An 18,206-nucleotide genomic window follows, 5' to 3' on the forward strand; every position below is an offset into this window, starting at 1 on the left:
AGAGAGAGAGAGAGAGAGAGATAACCACAGTGTGCGTGTGTTTTGTGTGTGTGTGTGTGTGTGTGTGTGTGTGTGTGTGTGTGTGTGTGTGTGTGTGTGTGTGTGTGTATATATATATATATATATATATATATATATATATATATATTTATATATCAACAGCAGCAAAACATTTAACATCAGGGCAGAGTCTAAAAACTAGTTTTAGAGACTCTGCCCTGATGTAATGAACTGTTTGCTGCTGTTTGGATATTTTACAATTTTTACAGCATGCTCCTATCCGGTTCCATTCTTTTTGCTATTGGATATATATATATATATATATATATATATATATATATATATATATATATATATATATATCAACAGCAAAGAGCACATTTAACATCAGGGCAGAGTCTTTAAAAACTAGTTTTTAGAGACTCTGCCCTGGATGTGAAATACGTGCTGTTTGCTGCTGTTTGGATATTTTACAATTTTTACAGCATGCTCCTATCCGGTTCCATTCTTTTTGCTATTGGATATATATATATATATATATATATATATATATATATATATATATATATATATATATATATATATACACACACATATCGAAAATAGAGAGATAGAAAGAGTGGCAAAGAGAGAAATAAGCATAGATGTCTTATATGTCCATAGAAATGAGATCCATTCTCAACAACAGCATTACTAGTACTTCCTGAAATTTTAAGTCATGTGCCATATATTCCCATTGAATTTAATTCCATAGGAAAGAAATAGAACACTGAACATTTATACTATCAAGTTGTTGGATAAGATGGTGATTTCTGACATTGGTGGTGCGAGTTGACTGGAGAAAAGCTTGCAATTCAATGTTCATACAAGAAGCATTAAAGCATGAGTCTGAAATGTAATGTGTTCTAAATTATTCTATATTGTACGATATTGATATAGAGAAATATTGTATTATATTGCATATTATAGAATATTGCTGTAAAATACTACATGTTGTTTTGTACAGTTCCCAAAATATAGTACAGCTGATTTGTGTAGAAAGGTGTAAGAAAGAAGCAATAATAGCAAGGACATAAACTGAGGTAAAGGCAGACATCACAGTCATAAAAGAAGACAAGATATTTTAGAACAGATTATATAAATATATTACAGACAAAACGCTATGAAACATATTTTAAAAGTATTTACAGATTAGGAGCACATCAATAATGATAATGTATTCATAGCAAAAATGTGTGCATATACAAATCCAATTAATTGTCTATTAAATGTAACATTCCAATGCCCTGGATCAACTAATCCATAGTCCCACCTGGGGCTCCAGTATCCTAGACCTGGTCATTACCAACATGGGAAATCGATGCTCCACACCTACAGTTATCCCCTCGTTGGTCATGTCTGACCATAAACTAATCACCCTTGACATCCACATCCCTTTCCCACCCTCCAGTAAGGAAACCTCAGTAAAAAACTTCTCTAATGTCAACTTCATGATACTTAAGTCAGAAGTGACAAATTTCATGACACCCATGCAGATGAGAGCTGAAAGTTCAACTACTGAATCCTACGCTAAGGCACTGTGTGAGCACATCCACTTGTGCATAAATTGTGCCACCCCAAATAGAACCAAGATGCTCTTCTCCAAAAAAAGGAAGCCAATCTGGTGGTCCCCTGCCATAAACAAACTTTACAACAAAAGGAAGAAATTGTTGCAGAAAAGAGGAAAATCCCAGTATGCAAAAAACTCCCTTACAAGCCTCAGTAAGAAGCTGAGATCCTTTCATAAAATCCTCGAAGGCTAGTTATGACAATAAAATTGCCAAAGATTCCAAAGACAACCACAAGGCATTCTAGAGCTATGTCAAGCATCTAAATGGCAATGCTCAGATCTACTCTGAGTTACAACAGAATGGCATTAAATATACTGATCCCAATGATATTGTCAATATCCGGGCAGATCAATTCAGTGCCATCTTCATCCTCCTCTCACCCCCTAAAGGGCCCATCTCAATACAGAAAGATTGCTAAATTCTGGTAATAATGGCACACAGGTAAAAAACACACTCTCCAAAACTATGAATAGAGCATCCATGGGACCAGACGACATCCTGGGCTGTGTACTACATGAACTACAAAATGAACTGGCACCTCACCTAAGTGTCATGTTTAATCATAGCCTCACCTCAGGCTTCGTGCCCACTGAGTGGTGCACAGCTACATTTATCCCACTCCACAAGGGAGGATCCACCTTGGATCCTGGGAACTACCACCCCATCAGTCTGACATGCCTGATCTGCAAGGCCATGGAACTTATTATCATGGAACTTATAAATAAAGACATTGGCAACTTTCAAAAACTGGAAACCACTCAGTTTGGGTTTGTGAAGGGCTGATCTTGTCTCCTGAACCCGACTGACTTCTTCAAATCATTCTCTAGGGCTGTTAATGAGGTTAAGGTGGTCCACACAGCCTATCTGGACCTCGCCAAAGTCTCCGGCACCATCACCCACTCTGGAATCATAGATAAACTTACTAATCTGGGCATTAATCCCTATGTCACTTGATGGGTTGCCATCTGGCTGACTGACAGAATCTACACTGCAAAAGTAGCCGACTCCAAATCCTGCTCCAGACAAGTGACAAGAGAAGTATCTCAGGGTTCAGTTCTGGGACCACTTTTGTTTGATATCTACTTCTCTGAAGTACAGGCCAACACTAAGGGACTCTGGCTAACAAAGTTCACAGATGAGTGCAAACTGGGAGCCATTACTGAATCCCCAAATGATGTGGATATTCCTCAAAAGGGCCTTATAGAAACTGATGCTTGGTGCCAGATTCATGGGCTCAAGCTCAGTGCCAAGAAATGTATAGATATCCCCTTTGGGAAAAAACATGTACCTGTGAATTACCACATGGGTGGCAGTACACTAAACACTGAAAGTGTGATAAGAGACTTAGGGACACAGGTGGACAGTGGTCTTACCTTCGATAACCACATTGCTATAACAGTCAGGAAATCCTTCTATGTGGCACACCTCATCACTAAGGGCTTTTCATCCAGAATAAAGGAGGTCATTTTCCCACTGTACTCATTCCTCATTAGACCCACTATAGAATACAACAATCCATTTGGTATGTACCTTTCAAAACATCTACAACAACTGGAAAGGCCGCAGAAATACTTCAGTAAAAGAATCACAGGCCTAAAGCAGATGCCCTATGTTGACTATCTAAAAATACTCCAGCTATACTCTGTCACGTATCGTCTACTCAGAGGCAATCTCTGCTTAACATACAAGGCCATGTCAAACTCAGAGCTGTTGGACATGCTACACTTAAAGAAATCCCAATCTGTCAGAGCTACATACTCCAGGGATCAAAACCTTGTCTTCACAATGAACAAAACATGCTGGAGGGATAGGTTCCTGACCCAGAGACTACCCAGACTCTGGAATAGACTGCCCAAACATGTCAAGCAGAGCGTCTCTTTGGCCCTATTCAAAAGGAACCTTGATGATTGGAAGGGACATAGGAAATTCACCCTGGGGATCATGTCAGTCACCCTGCTAGACAGGGGTCCAGGGAAGTAAATATTGTGGGAAGAAATAGCCAGGGAATTGTTATGGCTAGGCTTGTATAGGCCCTAGGGTCGATAGCCTAGTACCAACCTATGAACCTATGAACAATATATTAAAAGTGAAAATAACCTTGCCATCAAAGCAGGAATAATAAAATAATTAAAAATCTGGAGATAATCTCTGCACAACCAATGACCAAATGTAATCATCTGTCTTTACCTTCAAAGTCTTCACCAGCAATAGTAGTGTGGCATATAGCTTGTGATACAATTTCACAATTTGAAACTGACCATTTCCATAGCAAAAATGGGAAAAGGGGTTAAGGATGGATGGATGGATGGATGCAATTCCATAATTAATATTCTGTTTTATAACTATTTGGGTAGAAATCACTCTATTGTGTACTCTCAGGTTATTTTCCCCATTCATATTAGTATCATAGTGCAACTCTTCTTTCCAGCCTTTAGCTATCATACTCTATACCCCACCCCTAACAGGGGTATGTTGGACCTCTCCTTATCATTCCATCTTTACAAAATATGCATTCCTTGAAGATGTTTGCAAATCCTTTCCCAATCTAGGATACATTCATTTCATGTGTATTGTCCAACCTTTTCCTCTAAAAACATATGTAATAAATTAACTTTAGAAGCCTACCACCTCCAATACTGTCCATTTTCAATTTTTCATGCATTACAAGTGAAGTCATAAGTATAGACTTACTTGTGAGTCAGGCATATATGCTGTTCTCATATTATCATGATAAAAGTAATGCATCTTTCCAGAATGATATAGATAATTTTTGTCTCTCTTTTTTCCTCCCATTTAGTCTGGATTTTTGATAAGTAAGAACCTTATAGCATGAGATAAACTTGTTATTTTACTGTATCTTTAAAACTCTTGTATGTGTACCATCATGAATTTAGGGAAAAAAAGCTCCCCTTTTGTTAAACCACCATTTATGACAATCATTAAGTCCTGAAAAAGACAGAGATGGGGAAAATAACCTGAGAGTACACACCAGAAGGAGGAAGCATATCCATATTCATCAAGTATACCCACACCACCAGGTTAGTGGCACAGCACAATGCTTCAGAGATCATCCACGTGCAGCAAACAACGTGCAAAACTGCAATTCAAATTGTAGCTTGCTACAGATCACCCACCATGTCCCTGGACCCCTATTCTGCATTTCTGGAAACACTGGGAAACATAAAGGTCCTACTAAACATGCTAATATTGTGTGATTTCAATTACCCAAACATTAACTGGGATAACTACTCAAATACTAACTCTCTTGCCCAACATTTCCAAGAATTTATAAACTCAAATGCCCTGGATAAACTGGTCAACACTCTCACTAGAGGTGACAACATATTGGACCTGGTCATCACCAACATGGGCGACCAGTGTTCCACACTGGAGGTCAATCCTTCGCTGGTTAGATCTGACCATAAACAAATCACTTTGGATATCCACATCCCGCCCCCACCCCCGGACAAGGAAACCACAGTGAAAAATTTTTCAAAAGCAAACTTCACATTACTTAAGACCGAAGTGGAAAATTTCAAAGCCCCCATGCTAAAGGATAACACTGCCCAAGCTGCAAAATTCTTTACTAATGCATTCTATGGGCACCTACAAGAATGCATGGATCATGCTATCCCAAGCAAAACCAAGACTCACTCCTCCAAGAAAAGAAAACCAGTCTGGTGGACCCCTGCCATAAACAAGCTATACAACAGAAGGAGGAAACTAGTACAGAAAAGAGTAAAATCCCAAGAAGGGAAGACATCCCTGATCAGTATCAGCAAGAAACTACGAACCCTCATAAAATCATCCAAGGTGAGCTTCGAAAGAAAAATTGCCAAGGACTCCAAAGATAACCACAAAGCATTCTTTAGCTATATCAAGAATCTAAGTGGCAATGCTCATATCTGATCGGAGTTAGTGCAGAATGGCACAAAATACACTGAACAGACCAATATCGCCAACATCCTGGCAGACAGGTTCAGTGAAAACTTCACCCCCCTCTCACCCACAAAAGGGCCCATAACCATACCAGAAGAATGTAGCGCCCCTAAAATCACAGACACTCAGGTTAAAACAGCCCTTTCCAAAGCCAAAAACACAGCATCAATGGGACTGGACGGTGTCCCAGGCTGCGTCCTACATGAGCTCAAAGATGAACTAACACCTCACCTAAACACACTGTTCAAACTCAGCCTCTCCACAGGGTACGTACCCACAGAGTGGTGCACAGCAATGGTTATTCCACTCCACAAATGTGGAGCCACAACAGTCCCTAGGAACTATAGCCCTATAAGCCTGACTAGCTTGGTCTGTAAGGCTATGGAGCGCATCATCATGGAACTCATTATCAGAGACATTGGGAACCTCCAAACACTGGACCCTACCCAGTTTGGCTTTGTTAAGGGTAGATCATGTCTCCTAACCCTGGTGGACTTCTTAGAGACAGTTCCCAAGGCTATAGATGAGGGAACAGTAGTACACACAACCTACCTAGACCTCGCAAAGGCCTTCAACACCATTCCCCATTCTGGTATTATAGACAAGCTCACCAGCCTGAACATAAACCCCTACATCACAAGATGGGTTGCCAGATGGCTCACAGATAGAACCCACATGGTGAGGGTTGTGGGAGCTAGGTCTGACTCTAAACCGGTTACAAGTGGTGTTCCCCAGGGCTCAGTCTTAGGACCCTCCTGTTTGGCATATACTTCTCAGAGTTACAGGCAAGCACAGGAGGACTTATGGCTGAACAAGTTCACAGATGAATGCAAACTAGGGGCTATAATTGATTCTCCGGCTGACACAGACATCCTTCAAAAGCGTCTCACTGAGACGTACATCTGGTGTCAAAACCATGACCTCAAGCTAAATGCCAAAAAGTGCATAGTCATCCCCTTTGGAAAAAACAAAGTACCCACAAACTACCACATAGGTGGTAGTCCCCTAAATACGGAAAATGTAATAAGGTATCTGGGGACACAAGTAGATAGTAATCTCTCCTTTGATAATCACATTGCCAAAGTGGTTAGAGAATCCTTCTAGGTGGCCCACCTAATCACAAAAGGGTTCGCATCCAGATCAAAAGAGGTCATTATGCCCCTCTACTCATCACTCATCAGACCCATCATAGAGTACAATGCCCCATTTGGGATGTACCTTACAAGACACCTGCAACAACTGGAATGACCACAGAAATACCTCACCAGGAGGATCACTGGCCTCAAACAGATGCCCTATGCAGCTCAATTGAAGAAACTCCAGCTGTATTCGGTTGTATACCGCCTACTCAAAGGTGATCTCTGCCTGACATACAAGGCCATGTCCAACCCAGAATTGATGGACATGCTCCACCTAAAGAAAAGCTTATCCCTTTCAGACACACGGTCTAGGGATCTAAACCTCACCACAACAATAAACAGGATGCGCTGGAGGGATAGATCCCTGTCCCAGAGACTTCCCATGTTTTGAAACAAGACTGCAATCTGCATTAGGCAGAGCTCCTCACTAACACTCTTCAAGAGAAACCTTGATGAGTGGATGGGAAACAGAAAGTTTATCCTGGGGATCACTTCAGTGGCTCTGCTGGACAGAGGCACAAGGAACTAATCTAAGGGGACGGCAAAAGCCAACACATTCTGGCTAGGCTTATAAATGCCTTCAGGCAGATAGCCTAGTACCTCCCTATGAACCTATAAACCTATAAGTGAAACAGCATAATAATGCTAAAACAAAGACAAAAAGTACTCCCAGGAGAAAAAAAATGATTGTACACTCGGTCATCATCCTTTATAAAATCACGCATCTCTCAACCTCAGCATAAATAAACAAAGTCTTTCTTATCTTTGCTCCTTTTTATAAACTTTCTTATATAGCCCTGTGTTATGGTCATCCAAAAAGCTTCATTACCCAGTGTTGCTCTATCTCTCATCCTAATTTTGCTGCTAGCCTCCTCAGATATATAGCCCCTCATCTGGCAAACCCACAATAACATATTCCTCTTCTCCTCACTTATATTACTTATTGTTCCCACGACAGAGTGCTGGAAAGCCAGTTTCTTCTTTCCATTTAATTTTCTGGGGTGTCTTAGCCTATATATCCCTTGCCTTCTACACTTTGTTTGTCACACATATCTGCCAGTGAATATCTGACTTTTCTGGATACACTTTTAGAAAAACACTAGAGACATATGTGTGAAACAATATAATATCAGAGCAAAGCCATCATAATTATATCACTAATATGGATTCATGTTGATCCACTGAAGGTGGTGTTAACAAATGCAAATAAACACCAACCATGGGGGAACACCTGCCACACCCCCCTGGAATTATATATACCAACTCTGAGGTCACACATCAATGGAAAAAAAAGCAATCTCCACTTTCATTGAAGAAGGTTTCTGTGTAATGGTTTCAGTTTATTTGCATTTGCTGAAATTGCGTTTGACAGACTCGACATGTTCCCCACTAATACACCATATTAGATTATGTAACCTGTTGTAGTATCTTCTGAACAGTGCAAGATCTTTCAATGCAATCTCTCATCATTTTTCATCAAAAATGCTTTCCACATATCATGAAACCTAATTTCTAAATACTTATTTCCCTCTTTGCTAGATATTAGATCCTCTACTAGGGCCTACATGCTCTTTGCACTTTCAATGAAATCAACTTAGTCTATTTACATTCCATACATGAAACCATGCTAAACCAGTAATATACCAGAAATTGGCATAAGGTATTTTCAAAGAGAAGAAAACCCTTCCACCTACCTAGAACTAATTTCAAGAACTGTCTCACTTGAAGATCTTAAAAAAAATCACCAAAAGGCTGCTTTTCCAGAACACATATGAAACTCTAGCTGTATGGCTTTCAAGGAGTATATACTTACAGATATAAGCAACTATACATACAAAGGAATAAAATAATTATCTAATTAAATAATTAATAAATAAATAAAGCAGATGACTCAGTTACATTCAGTGTTAATACCCCAAGGAATCAAAGTGCCATACGTTAAAATAAAAATAGACTCTTTATATAGCAGCTTCTTTTTAAGTACTGTATCATCACAAAATTTAAATATATTTGTTTCAGAATGCTAGCTTGCAAACCAGAAGGATCACCTCCATGACATAACTTAAAACGGAGAGAAACTGGGCTGTCACAATTGCATTTTTTTATGTCTCTTACATGTTCCTGCAGTCTAAGTTTGAATGCTCTATTAGTTTCCCCTATATAAAATAAGTCACATGGGTAGTAAAGTATATATATCACTCCTTCTGTAAACCTAATTTTTTTCATAAAATCTAGATCATTATTACATAATCTTCTCAGTCATAGAAATTCACCATAACATAATGATGGCAGCAGGTGGGCCGGGGGGGGGGGGGTCTGGTGACAACTCCTGCCATGCAAACATTGCCCACCATCTTCAAAACTTTCTAGGTATGAAAGTGAAAACTTTGCCAATGTTACACCCCTTTAGTTTTACCTCTAAATATACAATATTATTCCCCCACTGTGGTTCATCAAAAGACAGACCAAATCTGTTTTCCCCTAGACCTCTAACAAAATCAGAGATCTGGTCTTAGCCACCTTGGCAATCAAAAATCAAATCATCAATATAACAAAATAATACTATAAAATTATTAAAAAATGATGTTTGTAAATATATTCGATTTCAAACAGCCCCATTAATAAATTTAGCAAACATGGGGGCAAACTGCCCCCATGGCTGTACCTTGCAGGTGATGGTAAAGGACATTATTAAATTAAAAATATATATATTAGTTAAAGTAAACAGCAACAATTCAATAACAAAACTAGTAAGTTGGCTTTCCCCATTTGCAGAGTTTGAATCCTATGTGCATATTTAATATTCATATAAGGACTATTCACATCTAAAGTTAATCAGTACATGTTGGTTGTCCACCTTAACTCCTCGAGTTTGACAAGAAATCAGGGGTGTCCCTGAGATATGATCACATTTTAGTAACAAAAGGATGAAACTCAAGAAGTAACAAGCCAGTATTGTGCAGAAAATATGTACAGCTGAGAATATTGGTTGACCTGGAGAGGTTATTAAAACTTTTGTGAATTTTGGGCAAACAATAAAATGTGGCCATACTGCATCCTTTAACTGCAAAACTTTTTTCCACATCTTCATTAGAAAAATATCCTAATCTATTTCCCTTACGCAGTAATAATTCATCTTGTTTCATTGACTCTACATATACATCTAAAGAAATTTCTTCATATGCATTTCTATCGTTTAAATGCTCCATACACATTTTAAATATTGCATATAGTACATAAACACAATCTTTTTGCCCTTGTCAGCAGGCTTAACAATTAATTTATGTTGAGCGCACAAGTCCTTTAAAGCTGTCCATTCATTTATAGTTAAATTGTAACAAATTAAATGCTTATTAGTCATAAATTCCCTATATTTTTGTTCTACAGGAAAATTAAGCATAACTGAAAAATGCTGAGCTGATTAATTGTTAAAATGAGGCATAAAAGAACTGCAATATTTAATATTATCTGTTTTAAATAAGCAGTATGCATTTACTTCAGATTCAGTCCCCACCTCAGAGACACATGAATAAAAACTGTCATCACAGCTATCATCATTAATAGAATTAAAATTATTGGAGGCATCAACCAAATTTTCACTATTCTTAAAAGAATGTAATAAATGCAATTTACGTATTAAACAAAATATCTCATATTTCAAAATTTGTAAGCGAGGTAAAGTAGTAGGAACAAACTTCAACCCCCGGTTATGAACTGCTATTTGTCCATTACTCAAAGAAAAAAACAGATAAGTTAAGAATCAAATTAGTATTAGTGTCCTCACCAGCAGAGCAAGAAAAAAGATCATTCAAACAATTACTGCCAACTACTTGTAGTTTGGTTGAGAGGGTCTCTCTGTGTTAGCTGGATAACTGGATCCATTATTGCCTCTCTTCCTCTTCCTATCATTAGAAAAGGTTGGCTTGCCATGATTTGTACATTCCCAAATCTTTGATGATGTCCTGCACTGTCCTGAGCTGAAGGGAGGGGGGAAAAAGCCATTTCATCTCCTTCCCATTCACTAGAGAAGCCAGTCCCTGCTGAAGATGCAAGGAAACCCTGTAGGGTTTCCTATGAATGTTAACACATCCTGACTGGCTACCTGGCTTGTGTTTCTGTTGATTGACTTTCACATGATGGCTGTACCATATAATCATGGGCATCTCTTTTCAGTTTGTTTTTCTTTCTTTCAACCAATTTTCTCTCAAAATTGTTTAATTTAGCATTCGTATCTGTCAAAAAAATTTCTAAACAAAATCCATTGGAATGTGTGGTTAATTCGGAACATAAAGAATGCATTTCTTCTTTCAATTTACACCAAGAACATCCCTCCCCACTAGTATGTTAATCCCTTCCAAGGAGCATCTGTGAGCTTCAGCTATCCACCTTTTCTAAAAATGTTTATCTTCTTCACTGGACAAATCAAAAGGTGTAGTGTGACTTTTAAAGGCTTGCATTTGTTAATTACTCCAAAAGAAAAACAGATAGTTTAATAACTTAATTATAAGCAGTCTCAACAGATGCAAGAAAGTGACTGCCTGGAACAATGGCTGTCACAACTACTGTAGCTGGTTGAGAGGTTCTCGTGTTGAAGCTGATGAACTGACCACAGAGTTGCCTCTCTTCCTCTTCCTATCATTAGAAATGTTACTGCCAAGACAGCACATTCCCAAATCTGTTGATGTCCTGCAAATCATCCTGATGAAGGAGGTGTGGTGTCATCCTCCTGGCCCCACTTACAGGCTTCAGTCCCCTGTTGAGATGAAGTGAAACCCTAGGTTTCCCAAGAATACAATTACATCCTACTAAGTCAATTGGTTTGTGTTTCTTGCTGATGACTTTCATATGACGTCAAAATGGCTGGGCATCTCTCTTTTTCAGTTTGTTTTTCTTTCAATTTTCCTCAAAATTGCTTTAATTTAGCATTCAGATCTGTCAAAAAATTTCTAAACAAAATCCATTGGAAATGCATAATTTAACATAAAGAATGCATTTTGCCTTACACCAAGAACATCCCTCTCTCTCCACTAGTATGTTAATCCTTCCATGAGCATCTGTGAGCTGTGCTATCCACCTTTTTCTAAAATGCTTATCTTCTCTTCACTGGACAACTCCAAGTGGTGACTTTGAAATGTCACCTCCTATGCTATATCCAGTTCCACATAACATTTTAAACTCAGAATATGGTACTATATGGAAGCCATTACTTCTTTTACACAAAATGTTCACTGTCAAACATACCATGTAGTTCTGGAGAGGGACTAAAAGCAGTTCATTGACCCGCAGAGAGAAATAGGTCATCAGTTCTCTTATTTCTTTCTTCTTCAAATGTGTCCCAGGGCTGAAAAGATATTTCAACCCCAAATGTCCATTACGATCAGTAATAGGATGGAACATGAATCATCTATGTTCACAGACAATCACCCCTATCTTCATGGAAAAATGGTGAGGAAAGTTGCAGTGAAGGACTATGAATGAAAATAAACCAGTGATCCAAAACAACAAAGTACTGCTGTTTCAAGTTTAATACTAATCTGTTGAAGAACACTCATAAAACTCTAGCGCCTCAGCTGTATAGCCTTCAAGGAGTATACATTTATGAACATAAGCAACTATGCCTATACATACCATATATATATATATATATATATATATATATATATATATCTATATATATATATATATATATATATATATATATATATATATTTGTGTGTGTGTGCAGTGTGTGTGTGTGTGTAGTAGGTAATGTTAAGATATATATATATATATATAAATAGATATTTATATATATATATATATATATATATATATATATATATATATATACATATATATCTATATATACACATACACACACGAATAAAATAATTATATAATTAAATAATTAATTAATACATAATTAAATCAGACGCCTCCAGTTGCAATCAGTGTTAAGAAACAAAGGAATTAAAATGTCATGCTTTAAAATAAAAATAGACTCTTTATATAGCAGCTTATTTTTAAGTACCATATCCTCACAATATTTTAAGTATATTTGTTCCAGAATGCTAGCTCGTAAACCAGAAGGATTATCTCCATGACCTAACTTAAAATGCAGTGAAACTGGACTGTCACAATTAAGTTTTTTAATATCTCCTACATGTTCCTGCACTCTAACTTTAAATGTTCTCTTAGTTTCCCCCTACATAAAATAAGTCACATGGGCAGTAAAGTATGCATATCACTCCTTCTGTTTTGCAGGTTTTTCAATCAGTAGGTGCAAACCTAACACCACTGATCTCAAGAAAACATTTCTGAACATATATACAACTCAAACAGCCCCCACAAGGGAAGGTACCTAAGATAACAATGGTTCTACAGGAGTACTTATTTGGTAACTGAAAATTAGTGTGCACAAGCATATATTTTAAATTCCTACCTCTTTTATAAGATATATAAGGAAAATGAGATAAAACAGTAGAAAAATCATGATGCTGTAACAAAAAAATCCAATAATATTTAACTAATTCTATCAGCTTCTCACTAAATATTGTGTAAGTAGAAACAAAATACATTTTCTGTCTATTAAGGGAAGCTATATTACAATTTTTATTTGTTCTATTTTTCTCATGGGCATTAACCTCTAACCTAATTGACGTAAGTTATTTTCAAAGAGAATAGCACCCTTCTACCTACTTAGAACTAATTTCAAGAGTTGTCTCACTTTAAGTTCTAGTTTGTCTACAAATATTAAAATGAGGCTGTATGACAAGGAACATCTATTTTTTATCTCTTTCCACAGATATTTCTGCTGAAAATTCCTAATTTATTAGTAACCTAATATCAGGTCTCCTATATAAATGAGACACCCATCTACTAAATGTATCTCCCACCCTCATCATTTTGAAAACATCAAAATGAAAGTCTTATCAATCAAGTCAGCTGGGTTTTGTATATTATAAACATTTCCCTGCTTGTCTGTATCCCTTCCTATGTGCTACTTTGAAAAACTGTCCCAGTATTTACAAACTTCTATCTACTGTATGTTTTCACACAAAACCTCTCTGTCCTTCTCAGTCAGATCTGGAATTTTCCATTTTACTCTCTTAGCTAACACCATGGCCAAAAGATCGGCATCAAAATGTAACAGAGGTAGGATGAACAGTACTCCTACTGTCACCGTTTGTTCATATTGAGGCAACAGTACCAGATTAGTCCTAGTAAGAGATAGGGAGAGAGCAATAAAGTATGTCTAGATCATTAAGAGCCCTTAAGAATATTTACAAATTGACTTCCTTCAACCTTTTGTGAACTTCAGTAGACAGCACATCTTCTACACTGTATAGCCAGAAGGGGTTCTTCACTCAAAATGATTTTGTTTGATTCTCTGCACTGACTCTGCCTACAGCTTGTTACATCCACCAAGAATTCCCTTTAGGTATTCCAGTCCAACTGTACCTGTCCTTCCCTTGACTTATACATTTCTTAAATGTACTCATCTAAAATGCTCTTAAACCTCCTTCCCTTGGAAATAATTCTAGCTGAACTATCCTTCTTCACCATAATCAGATACCCCTGCTCTCTAATCCTTAACTTTGGGGCCAATGCTCTGCATGTATTCATGTCCTGGATCCACCTAAAATTGTTACTCTCTAAAAAGTCCTTCTCGACCTGAGGTCTCTAACTCTTTAGTCTATACATGCATTTCTTGTGTTTTCTTCTACAAGCTAATGCTCTCCCACTGATGCAATGCTTTGGTGGGCAAAGCTCTCCACTCCATCATATGTACCACCCAACCATTAACTATCTCTTTCTTTCTCTTCTAGAAACATTCATTTAAAGTGAATTTGATAGCATCCAACCACTTAATCAGTATCAGATCATCATTCCAAGATCTGTGTTATATAGTTTCTTGCCAAATTCTATTTTATATACCTTTACATCCATCCTGTTATCATAACCATACTTCTCTTTCCCACCTCATGTCAGCCTTCCCTCAACTTAACATTTAATTTCCATGGAAATAAGTGACTTGCTAGAGATAGGACTGTCCCTAATATGAGAACATTTGAGTGTTAGAAGTAATTTTCCCACTACAGAAGAACTTACCTAACTTACTACTCTACTGAGCGGCATCTCTAAATGTAAATATTTTTTCTATTTGTTCACCCTATGCCATTTGCCACCCACCCATCTTCTTTCCCATTCCTTAATATAACATAAGCCTCTGATTTGGTTGATGCCTACCAGATATCCTGTTTTATCAAGTCACATAGTAGTAGTAATAGTAAAAGCAGTAGTAGTAGTAGTAGTAGTAGTAACAATAGTAGCAGTCATAGTAGTTGTAGTAGCAGTAGTAGTAATAGTAGTAGTAGTAGTAGTAGTAACAATAGTAGCAGTCATAGTAGTTGTAGTAGCAGTAGTAGTAACAGTAGCAGTAGTAGTAGTAGTAACAATAGTAGCAGTCATATTAGTTGTAATAGCAGTAGTAGTAGTAGCAGCAGTAGTAGCAATTGCAGTAGCAATAGCAATAGTAGTAATGGTTGCAGTAGTAGTAGTAGTATCAAAGACTTCTATTATTACCACATTAGGACTCTCTGGAGTAGCTTCCTCCCATGTTGTTTTGTTTTATAAAAATTGACACAGATTATAGGTTTATCCGTATTTAGTCCATATAAGCATCCATGCTTCAACAAGTCATACCATAATATTACTGCTACAATCATCCACATGCTTTCTACATCCTCACTGAAAACTTTTAATCTAAGTGACAATGAGTTCTGATCACTATTAAGATAATATCTGGCTTAAGGATAGGAATTCTTATGCCATCATTCAGAGACAAAAGTCTTCTTGAAGAGGCAATAAAAAAGGAGTCCCATAACTGTCACTGCTAGGCCCTGTTCTGTTTGCCATTGTGTTTTTCACCATTTCAATCTCAGCTAAATTATGGATATCAAAGTCTGCCCGTGATATTAAAATTGGTGCTTCAACCAAAAATGACAGAGTGATTTAGAAGCATGAACCCGAAGAGTCTGTCTGCCCTTTAAAAAAGGTAAAAGTAAAGATTCATAGGTTCATAGGTTGGTACTAGGCTATTGGCCCTAAGGCCTATCCAAGCCTAGCTATAACAATTCCCTGGCTATTTCTTCCCACAATATTTTCTTCCCTGCTGTATTCTGTGGTATATCTGACAGCTTAAAAATGATAATGGGTAGACATCACTTGCACACAGTTAGCACTATTACAGATTTTAGGAATTTTGATAAGACATAATATGAATACAAATGATCATGTCATCAAAGTAAAGGTTGGGTCAATTTGTCAAGTTATATTAATATAAAGTAGAGTGGTGACCAAGGACTGGAACTTATTAAGAACATTGTTTATAGCTTTTATAAGGCCAATAACTGAAACGGAATACATTTTTGTCAACTTAGAATGGTTGACTTAAGTTAATTGAAATCAGTTCAAAAACAATATACAAAAAGGGAAAAAGGCATTACATTTTTCCTACCCTGACAGACTAAAGTAGCTCAATACTCTATAAAACAATATTAAAGAGTAAGTTCTGTCTATGTATGAGTGTGATTATGGATTATGATTTTAAAAGGAGATAGGTTTTCCAACTGAAACAAATAACAGGACAATGGATAAGGGCCTTAAGTTAAAGTTGAATTTAGCAGAACAAGTAAATGTGATTGGTATTTGACTCAGACAAAACATATATAATGAAATTCATTACCAACGGTAATTAAGAAATCAAAACATATAGGTAATTCTAAAACTGAAGTGGATACACATGAGGGCCAAAAATTTGCATATGATATTAAGTAGTCTGCACTGTTACATGCCTATTAGGCCTTTGCAGCTATTAAATTATGAGACTATCTTTACTCAGCTTTACCTATACTACTACTGGTGTTCTTCCAGAGCTTCACATACATTTTTATTTTTTCATTTTTTTAACTTTGATTGCAAATAAATAATCCCCCCCCCCAGCTTACTAAGGATTTTCTGTCTCTATCTACAGTAGTTTATCTGATTTTAATTATTAGAAATAAAGCTCAGAATGAAATGTTTAATTTGCTTTCCTGCAATGTGAAAATGCATATGCCAGTCTTCACTTCTGTTTTAACCTGTAGCATCAATTCCCCCTACTCCCTCTGATCCTAAAAACTGCACCTAGATCATGTTGTCTAAACCAGTCCTCACAATCTGTTCCAACTCGAGACTATGTCCATCTTGGATCCCTAGGCCAGACTATGTTAAGATACAAGGGAATATATGCATATGATCCATATGGTGCAAACAGATCCCAAATCATGTTCCCACACTATTCCCTTTCCCCTCCTATACAAAAGTACTGACAAGCAGTCTTCCCTAAGCATCTGTACATAAACTACTAAACTCTTGCATATGGTTTACAGTCTCATGTCTTCAGCCTTTATACAAAATCACCCTGTTAGTATTCAGCAATTCACCTGTTACATGGCCTTTAATCTTTCCTTAATGATTTGTTGCCCCCCAAGATTGTCTATAAAAAACTAATGAGATGCTGGTAACTCCATTCCTCATATACTGTCTTCATATATATTGAACAATATACTTATATCATGTATACATAGTCTTTGCAGATGACCGAATGTTCCTGGGGATTCAATAAACTCTGTGTTTGCTTGGCGCAAATCCTACACAGAGTTTACATGCTTGTGCAGTGAGCAGCAATGCTTAGTGTATATGCATGATGTGCACTGGGTTTAAATGTAAATAACCATGGTTTTGTGGCCAGCAACAGTGTTGCCAGCCAGGTACCATGCATAGCAACATGGACAGCAGTAGTCCTGTAAACCTGTTTACCTATGAGAAAACTAGGTCTGCAGGATTGTGAGGAATGCCACAATGTTTTCCAGGGATATTAATAAAGCAATGTATATAGTTCTAATGCATTTCATGAAAGTGTATACAGTGCAACATACTGTGGAAACCTATGTCAGGCATACTGAATAAAAGTTGTGTAAATGATCAGTAACAGTACATCGACTGCATTATAAACAAATCGTCAGTGGAAGTGTGCATATTGAAAATGGATAAATGAGCGCAGCTCAGTAACTCCAGTATTGAAACTGAAGGCATTACATAGGTTCATAGATTCATAGATAGGTACTGGGCTATCTGCCCAAAGGCATATATTAGTCCAGCCACGTTGTGCGATATTCACTGCCCCTTTGGTTAGTTCCCTAGGCCCTTGATCTAGCAGCTAGTACCCTTGGCCCCTATCTAGTAGAGCTGTTGGTATGATCCCTGGTGTGAACCTTCTGTTACCCATCCACTTGTCAAGGTTCCTCTTGAAGAGTAATAGTGAGGGGTTCTGTCTTATGTAGATTGGGACCTTGTTCCATAGCAAGGGAAGTCTTTGCGAAGGGAATCTATCCCTCCAGCATGTTCTATTCATTGTTGTGCTGAGGTTTATATCCATAGAGTGTGTAGCTTGAGAAGATTTGGTTTTGCTAAGATGGAGCATGTTCAACAGTTC

The sequence above is a fragment of the Protopterus annectens genome, chromosome 5.part0 (genome assembly GCF_019279795.1).
Source record: "Protopterus annectens isolate FY-2018-M chromosome 5.part0, PAN1.0, whole genome shotgun sequence".
Lineage (NCBI taxonomy): Eukaryota > Metazoa > Chordata > Ceratodontiformes > Protopteridae > Protopterus > Protopterus annectens.